The sequence below is a fragment of the Dendrobates tinctorius genome, unplaced genomic scaffold (genome assembly GCF_039654945.1).
Source record: "Dendrobates tinctorius isolate UK_male_01 unplaced genomic scaffold, ASM3965494v1 ptg000161l, whole genome shotgun sequence".
NCBI lineage: Eukaryota > Metazoa > Chordata > Amphibia > Anura > Dendrobatidae > Dendrobates > Dendrobates tinctorius.
This window is the reverse complement of record NW_027361828.1, coordinates 9,000,840-9,019,469: the sequence shown is the minus strand read 5'-3', so window position 1 is coordinate 9,019,469 and position 18,630 is coordinate 9,000,840.

Genomic DNA, 18,630 nt, shown 5'->3' with positions numbered 1-18,630 from the left:
AGAACAGAAGAGGAGTTGTGCTAAGGAGGAAGGAAGTCTGCAATGCTGTTTCCTATCCAAACTGTATCCGTCTGATAAACTTGGACTGTTTAGTAAAAGTGTGACTGTTTTAAAGGACCTGGTGTCCCATGTGGAGGTGAGTCTGATGCACCCCACACCTTACAGCATACTAGGATGGGACACCCATTGTCTGTGAAGTGTCAGAGCACAACAGGAAAGTGGCTCGGTCGTGATTACTGCTCTGCAGCACTTTACGTTTAGCATCATGTGCAGGATCAATCCATGCATCAAGAAAACTTGACAGATGCGGGGATAGGTCCAGCTAACACAAAGATGGTGCTGGCTGCCATCATACAAGGCCTGGATGATGTCCGGTGAAATCCAAAGACCCAACTACACCAAATGCAAAGTGCTGCAGAACGGTAGTCGCAACCAAGCTTCATCGACGATAAAATAAAAAAAGTTACGCGTCTCAGAAAATGGTGACAGAAACCACTTTTTTTATTTTTAAATTTCTGTGATATCTTTTAATTGCTAAAATATTTTTTTAAAATATGGAAGTTTGGTATCACTGTAATTGGACTCATCTGGTAATCATTTTTCCAAATAACTTTTACCACAAACATAATGCTTTAAGAAAAAAACTGGATAAACTTATTGACTCAAGTATAAGCCAGGTATACATAGTCCCCTCATCCCTATCCTGGTATGCAAGGCTCCCCTGTCCCTGTCCTTGTATGCATGGCTCTCTTGTCCCTGTCCTTGTATGCATGGCTCTCTTGTCCCTGTCCTTGTATGCATGGCTCCCCGGTCCCTGTCCTTGTATGCATGGCTACCCGGTCCCTGTCCTTGTATGCATGGCTCCCAGTCACTGTCCTTGTAGGCATGGCTCCCCCATCCCATCCTTGTATGCATGGTTCCTATAAAAACATCTTACTTACCTTATCTGCGCGCCCTCGCTGCATCTCGTTCTAGCGCCAGCAGCTCTTCCTGCCAAGCGATCACATGGCCCCACTCATTAAGATAATGAATATTTACTCCACGCCTATGGGAGTGGAGAGGCGTGAGTATTTATTACGTTAATGAGCAGGGCCACGTGATCGCTCGGGTGGATGAGTTGTTGGTGCCAGAACGACCTAGATGCAGCGAGGGTGCGCAGGGAATGTAAGTAGGATGTGTGCTGGAAGCCGGCGGCTGCGACTGTCACTGTGCGCTATTACAGAGAAATGAATATTAATTTCTCTTTAGCAGCGGCACAGGCTTTAGCCACAGCCGCCAGCTCCTACCTCTGTGACCTGCTGCTCCACCGCTCCCCCTCCCCCGCCGGCCCTCTGGGACAATTGACTCGTGTATAAGCCGAGAGGGGTGTTTTCAGCACACAAAAAATATCTTCCTATTGTCAGCCAGGACAAAAAATTGCGTACAATTCTTTCTGATGTCTGCATTTTTGTTGCTAGAAGAGGTTACAGCTTAGGCAATGCGCTATCTCTGAGCCTTTTGAAATGGCAGCCTGTTCCTGGAACTTGGTTGTCGGCAAGGGTTTTTTTAAGTGTGCCAATAATCGGTGTAATGTTTGCATTTTTGCTATGGACAAAACTAAATTTGTTAGTTCTTTTGGAGGTTTTTCTGCAACAATTACTTCTTTTTCGAATTGTGACACTCAGTACGTGGTATACTGCATTTGCTGCGTGCCTCGTCAGATGCAGCATATTGGATGTACTACAAGAAAAATAAAAAAACGCATTGCTGTACACATCTCTGATATTCAGAATAGAAATGCGTCTTATTCAGGCGCGTCAAAGCATTTTGTCAATGTTCATCATGGTGATGTTACTAATTTTTCTTTTTATGCTTTTGAAAAAAATTGCAGTCCCACACGGGGGGGTAACAAACAGAAAATTCTTACTAAGTTACTACAAGAGAATCCTATTGGATTCTGAAATTGGACATAAGGTTTCCTAAAGGAATGAATTCAAGAAACTATTTGTTTTACATCTACTGAGGTCGTTTTCCAATTGCTGTGCTTTTACACATGTTCATGCATTTTCTTGTGATTGCTAATGAATTTTGATTGGTTGTTTCTTATTATATATTGTGACTATTTTTTTACTTCTGTAGTTTCCTATGAGTAAGGGTACGTTTTTTGCACCTGAAACGCGTCAGGTTTTCTATGCTTTTAACCATGGCTTGAGTGCCAAATAAAGTTTTTTATCTTTATTTCTTGGTGTGCCGCATTTCCCTTTTTATATTCTAAACATGACTAGTTTAGGATTTTTCCACAACGTGCTCCTTTTGACAAGCTTCTTTCCATGAAGTCAGCACATCTGGCTGCAGATGGCACATGGGGATTCTACCTCATTTGACACCTACACAAAAATATTTAGGATTAAAACATAACAGACTTCTTTGCTGGCTGGGTGACCAAAGAAATGCAGGAATGAATGTTTTAATATACAGCATGTACCATGTGATCAACAGATGGTCAACGTACTATAACAGACGATACATAATCTATGCAACAGACATCGATAGGGCTTACTGTAAGAACGCAACTTAAATTAAATGCTAGTTCTGGATACGTGGCAACATGTTTCTAAACACTAGAAGCTATAAAACAGGCACATGTAAAATATACTACTGACTTTATATATGACCTTTGTTGTCTTCCATATGCAGAACAAAATACAATTTCTGATATCCAGATATAAGACATAAAAATGAGTAGAAATGTCTTCCAGTATCTGGTTTTCACAATATACAGAAGAGATTTAGTACAATAGTAATAATTGACATGAGCCATTAGTTATTTCCCCTTATCATTGCTTCTTATGCCTCTTATGCCATGAAGCAACATAAGCATCTCACCTCAGGCGGCAGTCTGGTAGGGGACAGCAAAATTCTGCTGCTAGACAATCTGTGCACTAGCTAGCGAACAGGTATCAGAGCATATTTTGGGTGGGGCTGGACGAGTAATTTAATCCTGCACCTACATTTTCTTTAAAAACAATTCTAAATTCCATGTAGCACTCTTATGACAAAGTTTAAAACCAAAACTCACCAATGGGTTTCAAGTGGGCACTTACTCATGGCATGATACACTTTTAAAACCCAAATCATGTCTTATAACACAGGAAAAATTGAGGAAGTACCTCTCACCCAACAAAGGTTATCAATTAAAATTATCATAGATTCCAGTGAGAACAGTCTTAGTATTTATATACCACAATCTAGGCTCTGACTCTCCATGGGAATGAAATCAGAAACTGGCTGGGTGATTGCCAGTTATGCTTTATATTTCAGAGTAAACATATTTTAAAAAGCTGGCCAAGGACTATAGGGAGGGACCTGACTAGTCCAATGTGACTAGCCCAGATGGCTTCTCCATGCCCCTCACCAGTTGATCGAAAGATTTCTGTAGCGCCGGCATCTCTATGCGATTCCCATCCTCCTCTCCCAAGGCAAGGGGAACCGACTCACTCACCGGTCCTCTCCCCATGCTTTCTCACATGGTCTGCTTAAGGCGGGCACACCCCCAGTCTTTTAAACCTGTGCTGGTAGGTATGGCTGGTATGCAGGAAGATAAGCACTTGCCGTATCTTCCTGCATACCAGCCGTGACTACAAGCACCTGCCGTGCCATACTGTGTTCCTGTGTGCCTGCCAGCACCTGTCGTGACTGCCTGTATACCAGCCGTGACCGCCAGTACCTGCCAAACCTTCCTATATACCAGCCGTGCCTGCCCGTACCTGCCGTGTCCACCTGTATACCAGCCGTGACTTGCCAGGACCTGCCATGTCCACTTGTATGCCAGTCGAGTCTGTCAGTACCTGTCCAGTGCCTGCTGTGCCATCCATTTCTGGCCATTCCAGCTTCCTACCACTTTGGATGTCAGCTGCCGTGTGTCCGTGGTCTGTCCTGGCATCCATCTTGAGCCAAGTCTATCCACACCATCATGGGATCAAAGAGTCAGGTGTTCACCTAGTCATGCCCCTTCAGGCTCTCCAGTGGTTACATTATCACATTCGTTACAGATTGCTCTGGTCAAGGAATGTGCTCGCTCTCAATCTCTTCCAGTCTTTGAGCATTACCAGGAGATCTACTGCCAGAAAGACCAGCAGGACAAAATCATGTCCTATCTGCGGACAGTGAGCACCTGCTGTGATACGCTGACATCTGCGACCACATCCGCTCTTGTCCAAGCTGCGATAACCTCAGCTGTGAATCACCAGTCCACTAATTATGTTCCTGGTTCTGGACCCTGTCTGTCTTCCTCACCACGATTTTACAGTGATTCCTCGCAATGCTGAGATTTCCTCAATCAGTGCATGCATCTTCAGACTGGGTCAAAGTGGCATTTATCATGTTCCATCTTAGTGGCGAGGCTCTCGCATGGCTCATCCCCTTATGGGAGAGAAGGGATCGCCAACCTCCAGACTTTCCTTGAGTCCTTCTGCAAGATCTTTGATGAGCCAGGCTATGTTTATTCTGCAGCATCCTCCCCCCTCGGGCCAGTGAAATCTCAGGGTAGGCAAGTATGCCATCCGTTTCCATACCCTGTCCTACAAGCTCACTTGGAATAGCGAGGCACTGGTCGCTGTCTTCTGGGAGGTCCTGTCTGGGAGAATTAAGGATGAACTCGCTGGTCGAGATGTTCCCCCTCGCTTGATGACCTGGTATCCCTGGCTACCCAGATGTGTATATCAGCCAGACCCGCCTGCACCTGCCGTGCCAATCTGTATATCAGCTGAAGTCATCGGCACCTGCAGTGCCAGTCTGTACATCAGTACTCTCTGCATCTGCCGTGCCAATCTGTACATCACCTGGAGCCACCTGCACCTGCTGTGCCAATCTGTATATCAGCCTGATTCGTCTGCACCTGACATGCCATTCTGTAAATCAGCCGGACGCAACTGCATCTGTGGTTCCTGTGTTCCTGCCATGCCTGCCTGTATCAGCCATACTCTCCTACTGAGCAGTTCCAACTACCAGTCCTTTGGGGGTCATCTGCTATTCGTCCAAGGTCTGTCCTGGAGTAGTGTCTGGTGTCCATTGTGAGACAAGCCTAACCCAACCATCAGGGGATCTAGTGAAGAGTCAGGTGGTCACATAGACACGCCCCTTCAGTCTCTCCTTGGACCACGGCAGGGCTGCCACTAGGAATTTCGGGGCCCCATACTGGCAATTTTTTGGGGCCCCCTTGAGACTCCACCCAGGCTCCACCCCAGCCCCGCCTCCACCCCTCGAACTCTCCATAGTCCCACTGCCCTCTCTTGGAAAAACTCTTCTCACCGATCACACATTAACAGGTCCAATCACCAGATCACACATATAGCCAGCAGCTTTTGTTTTGGCCAAAAGATTTTTTAAGCCGCCACCATAACACGGTAGACACTTTTGGACGAGCTCTACTCTACTGTAACCTATTAAATATTTGTTAAAACATGCAATACAATTTAGGTATATTTTTATTTATTTTTACATTTTTAAAATGACCAATAATATCACATACAAGGCACAAATACCACCGCACCAAGACCAGACCACATATTACCACCACGGTGATCGAATAATATCACATACAAGGAACAAATACCACCGCACCATGACCAGACCAGATATTACCACCACAAATTGACCAAATAGCACATACAAGGGACAAATACCGCAACACCATGTCCAGACCACATATTACCACCACAAAGTGACCAAATAATAGCGCATACAAGGGACAAATACCGCAGCACCATGTCCAAACCACATATTACCACCACATAATGAATGAATACTACAATACTGATCAGTAATAAAAAAACACAATACTATCACCATAAGTGCCATTATACACAGGATATCTCTACTCAGTATGCAGTGTGTGCGCACAGGTAATACAGTGATCAATGACATTATACACAGGAGCTCTGTATATAATGTACAGGTAATACAGTGATCACTGGTTTCATTATACACAGGAGCTCTGTATATAGTGCCAGTGTACAGGTAATACAGTGATCACTGGTGACATTATGCACAGGACCTCTGTATATAGTATACAGTGTATAGGTAACACACATACTCATCAGTGACGTCTCTAGGTGAAGTCCTTCATCTTTGCTTTTCATCTTTCATCCAGAACAGACCGCCATCACGTCTTCCAGCCAGGGCTCATCTCTGCAGGAAATAACACAGTTATCTAGAGCACCGCTTGCAGAACAAATTACTTATTTTTTCCCAACTTATACATTACACCACATGAAGAAAAAAAGGTGACATAGTGGTCCTGTTACTGTGCAGAGGGATGCCTCCCCATTTAAAACAGTATACGCAAAAAATAAAATAAATACATCACTGCAGTAAAAATATCCCTTAATTAGCCCCTATGGTAATATCCCCCATCCCAGCCCCCATGCGTCTCATTCCTGGCTTCAGCCATATGTTCTCCCATCCCACCCTCATGAGTATCCATTCTTCCCCATATGATCTCCCCATCCTGCCTCATCTGTCTCCATTGTATCTGACAAAAAGGATAGGAAAACAGCTAAGCTGCAGGTGGAGACAGTCAACATGCTGGTACTGTTCAGCATAATCTGTGCTGCCTAAAAGGAGAGGACTACGGCTGGACTGCAGGTGGAGACAGTCAACATGCTGGTTCTGGTCAGCACAGTCTATGCTGACTAAAAGGATAGGACTACGGGCTGAACTGCAGGTGGAGACAGTCAACATGCTGGCATTGGTCAGCACAGTCTATAATGACTAAAAGGATAGGACTACGGGCTGAGCTGCAGGTGAAGACAGTCAACATGCTGGTACTGGTCAGCACAGTCTATGCTGACTAAAAGGATAGGACTACTGGCTGAGCTGCAGGTGGAGACAGTCAACATGCTGATACTGGTCAGCACAGTCTATGCTGACTAAAAGGATAGGACTACAGGCTGAGCTACAGGTGGAGACAGTCAACATGCTGGCTCACCCCATCAGCCCCCTGGCTCACTCCATTATCAGCTGGGCCTCCTAGCTTCCCCCATCATCAACCGGACCTTTATGTTCCCCACGAACAGCCGGGCCCCTGGCTCCCCCACGAACAGCCGGGCCCCTGGCTCCCCCATAAGACCCCCACGAACAGCTGGGCCCCTGGGTCCCCCACGAGCAGCTGGGCCCCTTGGTCCCCCACGAACAGCCGGGCCCCTGGGTCCCCACAGAACCTCCATGAATAGCCGGGCCCCTGGGTCCTCCACGAACAGCCGGGCCCCTGGGTCCCCCACGAACAGCCAGGCCCCTGGGTCCTCCACGAACAGCTTAACAAATTGTAGGGGGGGCCCGGCTGGCTGGGACCCGAGCGGCGAGCGCAGATCGGGCTGCCAGCGACGCGCCCAGCGTGCTCAGGCGCCGCCGGGCCCGGGCGGGCCCCCCTAATGACATTAGGGGGCCCCATACAACTGCGGATCCGCAGGACCAAATCCGCAGCAGAATCCGCAGCGTGTGCACACACCCTAACAGGCTAGTTAAGGTCTGAAACCTTAAGAACTCAGTTATTACCAAACCAAAGTTTTCTGAGCACACAAATCTCCAGGGGTGATCAAACTTTTGCATTGGCCCATCTTCCTTTTTGTAAGTTTTACAATGTAAAAGATGACTATATATATATATATATATATATATATATACACACACACTGTATATATATGTATGGGATTAGATTGATTAGATTGATCCATCATTGATTATTACCCCATCATTCTTTATTAGCCTGTGTAAAGAGGTAGTAAACAAGCACCAAGCAGCTTCAATGTAGTCAATTGAGCTTGTTTAATGGTCTGAAATCAGCTCGGAGAAATGCTTCCTAAATGTTTCTGTGTGATGGTGCAATATATTAGCGTTTGGGGGGCCCAATTTTTAACTTTTGCCTGGGGCCCCACTTTGTCTACAATCGGTCCTGCTATCAGTCAATCATTTTGTAGAATCAGTGTAAGTTTGGAAATGTACGTATAACAATGTGTGGAAATGGTTTGTCTTTGATTGATACCTTATTAAAGCTGAAAAGCAAAACACACTCTAAGGGTAGGTGCACACGTGGAGTATTTGCAGCAGATGCTTTACAACAAGAACCAGAGTGATAGAAGGAAATACCTTGTGTAATATATGTGGGTCACCCTCCCAGGGCTGTGGGGTACTCGGTACCGGGCCGGTCTCTCAGAGGGGAATGTCACAGCAGCGGTGTCCTGGTCCGTGGCCCTGGGCGACCATGTAAAAGGGGTTAAGAGTGATGGAATAAAGTTTTTGGAGTGGAAGATTCGTGACGCCACCTGTGGTGTTCGGCAAGGAAGGTGTTAAGCCGATGCTGCGAACAGATCCTCGGGGACAGATGGTGTGGTGCAGCAATGATGTTGTAGCCCTCCACAGGCAGGGCTGTAGTCCCAGGGCAGTGAAGATAGGTGTTGGGGAAGAGGGTGCAGTGTCTGGCACAGAGATGTAGCAGTGCTGGAGAAGTTGCAGAAAGAAGGCAAGGACACAGCGGAATGTAGTTTCTTTACCTTTACTTTGTAAGTGCAGTCCAGGGTCCAGATTACAGATGGCACAGGAGCTGATTAGCCTGGAAGCAACTCAGGAATCTCTCTATGCAGATAGGTTGTGTAGTCTCCTTCCTAGCGCTTACTTGAGGTACATGCAGTACTATGTTACATTGAAGTTCCTCCTTCTTGTTCCCTCTCAGATCTACCTCATATGGCAGACAGCTGTAGCTTTCTATCTCTTCTCTTGGCTCACCCGTTGCTGTTGTGCCTCCAAGTCTTAGATGGGAATAGAGCATTTACAGCTTCCTATTCCTCTAGTTTCTGTTGCAGGACCTTCAGTATCCATACAACCGTGGAGACCAGGCTCTAGATCATGCGCTCCAGCTGGGAATGAGCTCTCAACCCCGCTCAGTCTCCCAGCTTCTCTCTCCATATCTACACACTTCGGCCTCCTCACACTAACCCCTCATTTCCTTTCCTGGCCCTCAGAGAGCACTCCTCCCCCAATTCTGGTTCAGAGCTCCCTCTGCTGGCCCGGAGTGGGAACTGTATTGCATGTTATGGTTAACTGCTAGAGAGACCCTTCATTGTTTCCAAGCCTGACATCACCCTCCCAGGAGGAAGGCAATGCCACTGTGGCGACCATACTCCTGGGGGCGCCACATTCCCCCCTAGTGCAATTCAGTACTCCTGGACTGATAAAAAAAAACATATGAACATATAAACAAATGAACAATTATAAATGTATAAGATTTAGAAAAAAAAATGAAAAATACAAAAACCAAAAGCTCCAAAAATAGTCCTGTGGCGATTAGTCCATGCATCAATGTCCATGGTCCATTCCTGGGCAAATGGTGAACTGCGTACAAAAGAAGTTTTTGACCACACCTAGTCCTGTGGCCCAATTGTCCATCAAAACAAACTGGAAAATTCAAAAAGGGGATTTCTTACAGAGTCTCTGTAGGCACAAAAACTTAAACGTTACATACAATTTAACATTTACATGAACTAATTTATACACGATATCTGAGGGGTGGAATACCTTGGGTACTACAGACAGACCTACGTAGCACTGGTGTTGTTGGGGATCTCACTGGTTGTCTGGTGCTAACCACTGGGGTAGTTTGTACTGTACTGGCTACAATACTGGTCGTTCTGTGTAGCACAGGGATACTAGATTGCCTAGGACCACTTCTACTCACTGTGGGTAAACTGGGTAGTAGCTGTCTGCAAACTCTTAGACTCACCATGGGCATGACAGATTCACCACTGGCAAGGTGAGGATTCTCTGGCTCCACTGCTGGTGTGGCATCTGCTACCTGAACTTCCTGATTTTCAGAGTTCTCTTGAGTCACTTCTTCTTGTACTACCAGTTGGGGAAATGTCAAAACTGGCACCACTATGGCATTATTCGCTCTAGTCCAATTTGCAGGGAATTCTCCAAGTAAAGTGCTGACCTTTTCTTCTTCCTCTATGGGTTGGATGTTGTTTTGCTCTTCCATTTTTTCTTTTAACTGATCAGGGCACAATTTCAAATGATCCCTTGATACGGCTGCTGAGGTTTCTCCCTCATCCTTACTGATAAGGCACACCTTGGTGTTATCGAAGTTTGATGGTAAGATGGTGTAGGGTTCAGCTTCCCATTGGTCATCTAATTTATGCATCCTCCTCTTCCTTTTTAGGACTTGTTCTCCTGGTGACAAGGGAACTGCAGGTGCATGGTGATTATAGTGCCTTTCTTGTTTTTGTCTTGCCTGAGCTAGACTCTTTTCTACACACTCTTGTACTCTTCGATACTGTTGCTGCCATTCTGTATCCCAGTCAGCATCCGGTGATGTCACTTCAGGTGTAAGGACTCCCATATCCAAATCAATAGGCAGCTTGCCAGGCCTCGCTCTCATTAGGTAGGCTGGAGTGCAGTTGGTGGAATTCACAGGAATGTCGTTGTAGAGGTCTACCAGATCTGGCAACTTTTCTGGCCACAGATTCCTCTCTTCCAAAGGCAAGGTCTTCAGTAGGTCGATCACCACCTGGTTCATCTTTTCACACATGCCATTGGTCTGTGGATGGTATGGTGTTTTCCTGATCTTCTTGCAACCGTACAAGTTACAGAATTCCTGGAACACTTCCGCCTCAAAAGCTGGACCTTGATCTGTAAGCACTCACTCGGGGTATCCGTGTGGTCGACAAAAGTGCTGTTGGAAGGCTCTGGCTGCTGTTCTGGCTGTTTGATCCTTGACAGGCACAACTACCAAGAATCTTGAGTAGTGGTCAATGATGGTAAGAGCATAAATGTAGCCTGAACGGCTTGGGACCAGCTTCACATGGTCCTGGGCGACCAACTCGAGTGGCTGTTTGGTTATGATTGGCTGCAAAGGAGCTCGCAGGCTGTTACGGTCCTTTCTGCGCAGGTTACATTGTCCACACTCCCGGCACCAATTTTCAATGGCTTTCCTCGTACCAGCCCAGTAGAATCTCTCTCGGAGCAAGACCTCCAACTTCTTCCATCCGAAGTGTCCAGCTCCATTGTGGTATGCTTCCAAGACCATTGATGCTTCCTTCTTTGGGACTACCACTTGCCAAACCAACTCATAAGTGCGGGCATTGATACTCCTCCGACACAGCTTTACTTCATAGATGAACAGCCTGCCTCTTTCCTTCCACAACTGCTGGGTTTCTTCAGGAGCATCCGACTCTGGGCGTGAGTAAGCTTGTGACAGTAGCTCCTTCACCAGGCGGACTGCGGAGTCGCTATCCTGCATTTCTGCCCAGTCATGATGAGGCAATAGATTTAGGGTGGCCTCTTTCAAGCCAAACTGTCTGTTTCTCACTCCTTGGGCACGTTGGGCCACAATTGGCCGGTGGAAGGCAGGTAACTCGATTTCTTCAAGCGCCTCAGGGTCTTCTCCTGCATCTGGCAGATTAGGCATTCTGGACAGTGCATCAGCATTGGCATTCTTGTGCCCTGCTCGGTACTTGATGGTGAATTCATAGTTAGACAGCCGAGCCATCCATCGCTGCTCCAGTGCACCTTGCTTGGCAGTTTCCAAGTGAGTCAACGGGTTGTTGTCCGTGAAGATGGTAAACTTGGCTGAAGCTAGGTAATGCATGAATCGTTCAGTCACAGCCCAGACTATGGTGAGGAACTCCAGCTTGAAGGAACTGTAGTTGTCAGGGTTCCTTTCAGTGGGACGAAGCTTCCTGCTGGCGTAGGAGATCACTCTTTCTTTGCCATTCTGTACCTGTGACAGTACTGCTCCAAGTCCCACGTTGCTGGCATTCAGTATACAACACAAAGGGTTGGTCATAATCTGGGTAGGCAAGAACTTCATCTCCTGTGAGAGCCATCTTCAGTCGATTGAAGGACCTCTCCAGCTCCTCATTCCATTCGAATGTAGGACTCTGCTTTCTGGCCTTCTTGGGCTGACCCACCAGTAGTTTTTGCATAGGAGTGGTTATCTCAGTGAAGCTTTTGATGAACCTTCGGTAGTAGCCTACCAGCCCGAGGAATTGATGTACTTCATGGAGGTTGCTGGGCTTCTGCCAGTCCCGTATGACTGTGACTTTGTCAGGATCCGGTGCCACACCTTCTGCACTCACTACATGACCGAGGTACTGAACCTTGGGCTTCAGGAGCTGACATTTGGAAGGCTTCACCTTCAGGCCAAAGTTGGACAATGCCTCAAACACCTCAGCCAGGTGCTTCAGATGGTTTTCATAAGTCTTGGAGAAAACAATGACATCATCAAGGTACAACAGGACTGTCTCGAAGTTCTTGTGCCCAACACAGCATTCCATTAGCCGTTGGAATGTCCCTGGAGCGGTGCAGAGCCCAAATGGCATGTAGTTGAACTCACAGAGACCCATTGGGGTGGTAAACGCTATTTTCTCCTTGTCTGCCTCTGCCACGGGAACCTGCCAATACCCACTAGTGAGATCTAAGGTGGAAAAATAGTTAGCAGTTTTAAGTGCAGCTAATGACTCCTCAGTTCTGGGTAATAGGTAGGCATCTTTATGTGTAATGGTGTTAATTTTTCTGTAATCAACACACATTCTCATGGTACCATCCTTCTTTTTCACAAAGACTATTGGGGCTGCCCAAGGGCTACAACTGTCTCTGATCACCCCAGCCTCCTTCATTTCCCGCAACATACCTTTGGCACACTGGTATTGTGTTGGGGGTATAGGCCGGTGCCTTTCTTTTATGGGTGGATGGTCTCCAGTGGGGATATGGTGTTGAACCCCTTTTGCCTTCCCAAAATCTAGAGGGTGTTTACTGAATACCAGCTCATACTCCTGAGTCACTCGGTAAACCCCATTCTTTTGGTATGAAGGGGTGGAGTCACCCACCTGCAGTTGCTGGCACCATTCCTCCAGCTGCTTTACAGAGCCATTGTCCTCCACCTGGTCGGATGAGACCCAGGGCTCTGCTGCCTGCATTGCATTATTACTGACAGTAAGCAGCTTAGCAACTGTGGCATACCGCGGTATTGTGGCCTCCTCCTCCCCACAATTCAAGAGGCACACAGGTACCCTCTCTTTACAGACATGAACTACCCCTCTGGCTTTCAGGACAGTGGGCCTGCTATCAGAGTACACTGGTTCTACCATTGCCTGGTAATCTTTTCCTCTGAGGCCTATGGCTGCCCAACACCAAATCAACATTTCACATCTGGGGGGTATTGCAATTGGGAAAGAATCACTCACTCTGACGCTGCCAATTTCTCCGCCAGTGAGTTCTACCTGCTGTCTTTGCATCAGTGCTCTGATCTCCTTCTGCAGGACTCGTTGTTCACTGGAACCAGCAGTCTCAGCCACCTGTTGCAACAAGACAATAACTTCGGAAAGACAATTTTCAATCACATTGGAACCAAGAGACGTCATTTGGTTACATTCTCGTCGATCAATATCCACAACTATCAGACCTTGAGATTTTAACTCTACTCGACCCACTTTAACAGTAATTTCTTTACATCCCACTTGCGGTAAAGACTGACCATTGCTGGCAACTACTGTGAGTTCATCACTTGGGCCACGAGTAAGTTCAGAATCAGCCCAATACCGCTTGTATAGGATATAGGGCATAGTTGTCACCTGAGAGCCAGTGTCCAGCAAAGCGTTCATGGGGATGCCGTCAATCACCACTGGGAGGACTGGTCTCCCTCCAACATACTTGGCTCACCAGTTCTTTGGGCCTTGTGGTTCTACTCCTGGGGTTGACCCTCTGCCCCAGGGGTTGCTCGTTTAAATGACAGAATCTAGCGATGTGGCCTGCCTTGTGGCAGTGACGACAGATGGGACGTCCGTTCTGGTCATAGCGATCGTTGTTCCTTCCTTGGAGAGGCGGGATCCTCTTCTTCTTCAGCCACGGGACATCCTCTGGACTGGAAGCCAGCTGGATCTTCTCCTTGGAGGATACCTGCAGGGACTGCACCGTTTTAGCAAGTGCAGCCATTCCCTTGGTCAACTCCTGGACCTGAAGACGCAGTTCTGCAGATGGATCTTTGTCCAGAGTCTGTGCACCTGTGGCACCCCTGAGGCTTCAGTCACCACAGAGGTACTGCACCTTCTCCTAAGGTGTAGTGCCCCACCATCCAGGTAAGGTGGGAACTCCTGACCACACTCCACACCTGCATTCCACACACAGGATAGTTCAGTGGGGCCACCAAACAGCTTTAGGCTGGGGATTATGTTGTGAGTTCATTTTCCCCTTCGTCACTGAGGTCTGGTGAACTCCCTATTCTGGTAAAGGAAGGTAATGAGCCTGATTATCAGGCACCTGAGCCTGATGATGATGACTGGCTGAGTGGAGTCACAGTCTGGATATAAGGCTGCCGACGCCCTTCTGCCCTGCGGTTGATTTCTCTGTGGACTTCTAGGAGACCAGTCTGATTCCTGCTCCTCTAAAGCTAAGTTTTCTGCTTTGCCTGTTAGCATTTGTGTTTTGTTTTTGTTTGCCTTGCTTTTCTGGATTCTTCCATTCCCTGCTGGGGTGAGCTGAATCTCCTTTTGCCGGTTGCTCTGTCTTCAGAATATTCCTGAGTACTGACATAGCTTTTTGAAGCCTAGCACCTTTTTCACTGTCAGTTTGTTGGCTCTTATTTTCATAGGGTTTTTCACGGATTGCAGACAGCAGCCTTCCTGTCCTTTCCTATCTAGTTAGCTTGGGCCCCGTCTTTGCTCAGTCTATCTTTCTGTCTGTGTTAGTGTTCTTTCTTCTTGCTTCACCGTCATTATATGTTGGGGGCTGCCTTTTGCTTTGGGGTCTGCTCTGGGGCAGTTTAGATTTCCCTTTCTGTCTTTAGGCTATATAGTCCTCCGGCTGTGATCGAGGGGTCTAGGGCATCGTAGGAACCCCCCACGGCTACTGCTAGTTGTGTTGATAGGTTCAGGGGTCTGCAATCCGATAGCTGCCAACTTCTCTGGTTTTCTGGACTTAGCTAGCATTTCTGTTTTTGCCTCCTACGGTGACTCATTCATAACAGAATCACCCGCCATACCGCAGATCCTAGGGTACTCAATAGCAGGAAAGAATTGTGTTTAAAAAAAAAAAAAGTGTGTATATTCTTTCCTCTATATCTCTGAGGCCGTAGGGGGAATTTTTTTTTCTCTTTATGGAGATAAAGCAATTGTCTGATCATGTGGAGCAGCTCGCTGCGGAAGTGCGGGGAATTTCCGCCTACCTTGCTCGTTCGCATGCTGTTGAACCAAAGATCCCTACACCTGATGTATTTTTTGGGGATCGATCTAAATTTTTGAGTTTCAAAAATAATTGTAAATTATTTTTTGCCTTGAAGCCTAACTCGTCAGGGAGCTCTGCGCAGCAGGTTAAAATTGTCATCTCTTTGCTGCGTGGCGATCCCCAGGATTGGGCGTTTTCTTTGAAACCAGATGATCCTATTCTGACTAATGTGAATGCATTCTTTCAAGCCTTGGGGTTGTTGTATGACGAACCTAATGCTATTGATCAGGCTGAAAAGACCCTGTTGGCATTGAAACAGGGTCGAGATTCTGCAGAGTTGTACTGTCAAAAGTTCCGAAAGTGGGCGGTCCTTACTACCTGGAATGACAATGCCTTGGCTGCTCTCTTTCGGAAGGGTTTGTCAGAAGCCGTAAAAGATAATATGGTGGGATTTCCTGTTCCCTCTGGTCTGGACGATTCTATGTCATTAGCCATTCAGGTTGATCGGCGTTTACGTGAAAGCAGGATTGCACGAGAGGTGTTGCCACCGGTTGAACAGACGTCTGAACCTATGCAATGTGATAGAGTTTTGTCAAGGGCGCAACGTCAGGAGATCAGAAGGCGTAATAAGCTGTGTTTTTTCTCTGGAGATGCCTCGCATATTATTTCTGTTTGTCCTAAACGAGAGAAACGCTATGCACACACGTTTTCTGTTGGTGGTGTTCATCCTAAGTTTCTTCTGGCAATTACTCTGATCTGCTCCCTGTCCACATTTTCCGCCAAGGCTTTTGTGGATTCAGGAGCAGCGCTAAACCTAATGGACTTGGATTTTGCTAAACGTTGTGGATTTCCGATGACACCTCTGCAGACGCCTATCCCTTTGAGGGGGATTGATGCTACTCCTTTGGCGAAAAATAAACCTCAGTTTTGGACCCAGGTGGTCATGCGGGTCACCCCAGACCATCAAGAAAATTGCAGATTTTTGGTGTTGCATGGTCTGCATGATGCCGCTGTTCTGGGGTTTCCCTGGTTGCAAATTCATAATCCAGTTTTGGATTGGAAATCTGTGTCTGTGGTGAGTTGGGGTTGTCGGTGTGCCTTTAGTGAGGCTCCGGTTTTTTCCACCTCTCCTCAGTCGCATGATGTTCCTGACTATTTGGCGGACTTTTATGATGTATTTAGTGAGAATGAGTCTGCATCTTTGCCTCCTCATAGGAGTTATGACTGTGCAATTGAACTGAGCCCGGGGTGTAAATTTCCCAAGGGTCGGCTCTTCAATTTATCTGTACCCGAGCACGAGGCTATGCGATCCTATATTAAGGAGGCATTGGAGAAGGGTCATATTAGACCATCCTCTTCACCCTTAGGTGCCGTTTTTTTTTTGTGGCCAAAAAGGATGGTTCTTTAAGGCCTTGTATTGATTATCGTGCCCTCAACAAAATTACTATTAAATATCAGTATCCGTTACCCCTGATTTCGGATCTATTCTCTAGAGTTAGAGGTGCCTGCTGGTTAACCAAGCTTGACCTCAGGGGGGCATATAATCTTATCCGCATTAAGCAGGGGGATGAATGGAAGATGGCGTTTAATACTTCGGAGGGACATTTTGAGTACCTGGTGATGCCTTTTGGGCTCACTAATGCCCCTTCTGTCTTCCAGTGCTTCATGAACGATATTTTCCGAGACTTTGTCGATAGATTTTTGATTATCTATCTGGATGATATTTTGATCTTCTCCAAGGATTGGGATTCTCATGTGGAACATGTTCGGACTGTGTTCCGGATCTTGAGGGAGAATTCCCTGTATGTCAAAGGATCGAAATGCCTTTTTGGAGTACAGAGGATTTCATTTTTGGGATTTATTTTGTCTCCGTCAACTATTGAAATGGACCCGGCCAAGGTACAGGCCATTTATGATTGGGTTCAGCCCACTTCTTTGAAGGCCCTCCAGAAGTTTTTGGGTTTTGCTAATTTTTATCGGAAATATATAGCAAAATTTTCTAGTATTGCCAATCCATTGACTGATCTGACTAAGAAGGGTGCTGATGTGTTGAATTGGTCTCCGGAGGCTGTTGCTTCCTTTCAGGAGCTGAAGCGAAGATTTACCTCCACCCTGGTTTTGCGGCAACCTGATGTCTCACTCCCGTTCCAGGTAGAGGTGGATGCTTCTGAGATTGGTGCAGGAGCTGTTTTGTCCCAAAAGGATCCTGTAACATCTAAAATGAATCCCTGTGCTTTCTTTTCCCGAAAGTTCTCTCCATCTGAACGTAACTATGATGTGGGGAATCGGGAACTGTTGGCCATGAAATGGGCATTTGAGGAGTGGAGACATTGGTTGGAGGGAGCTAAACATCAAGTTGTGGTCCTCACTGACCACAAGAATTTGATTTACCTAGAGTCGGCTAAACGCTTGAACCCTAGACAGGCTAGGTGGGCCTTGTTTTTTACACGTTTTGATTTTGTGGTCTCTTTTCTTCCTGGAACTAAGAATGTCAAGGCAGACACCCTCTCTAGGAGCTTCTTTGCTGATTATCCTGTGGTGACCAAGCCTGCTACCATCTTAGGCGAAGGGGTAGTTCTTTCTGCCATCTCGCCCGATTTGAGACTTGCTCTGCAAGAGTTCCAGGAGGACAAGCCTGAGCGTTGTCCCAGTGGAAAGTTGTCTGTTCCTGACCAGTGGAAGAAGAGAGTGATGTCTGAAGTTCATTGCTCTGCATTGGCTGGTCATCCAGGTATTTTTGGTACTAGAGATCTGGTGAGTCGCTCTTTTTGGTGGCCCACCTTGTCTCATGATGTCAGGAATTTTGTGCAGTGCTGTGGGACTTGCTCCCAGTCTAAATCTTGTTCTCGCTCTAGTGGGTTGTTGATGCCTTTGCCGGTCCCCAGGAGGCCATGGACCCATATTTCTATGGATTTCATCTCTGATATGCTGGTCTCTCAAAGAATGACTGTTATTTGGGTGATTTGTGATAGGTTCTCTAAGATGGTTCATCTTGTATCACTCCCTAAGTTGCCGTCTTCCTCTGAGTTGGTGCCCCTGTTTTTGCAACAGGTGGTTCGCTTGCACGGGATTCCTGAGAACATTGTATCTGACAGAGGAGTTCAGTTTGTGTCTAGATTTTGGAGGACTTTCTGTTTCAAGCTGGGAATTCAATTGTCCTTCTCCTCTGCTTTTCACCCTCAGACCAATGGGCAGACAGAGAGAACAAACCAGACCTTGGAGTCGTATTTGAGATGTTTTATTTCTGTTGATCAGGATGATTGGGTTTCATTTTTGCCCTTGGCCGAATTTGCTTTAAATAATAGAGCTAGTTCTGCCACTTTGATGTCACCTTTTTTTTGTAACTTTGGGTTTCATCCTCGATTTTCCTCAGGGCAGGTGGAGCCTTCTGCCTGCCCAGGTGTTGACACTGTGGTGGAGAGAATGCACCAGATCTGGGAC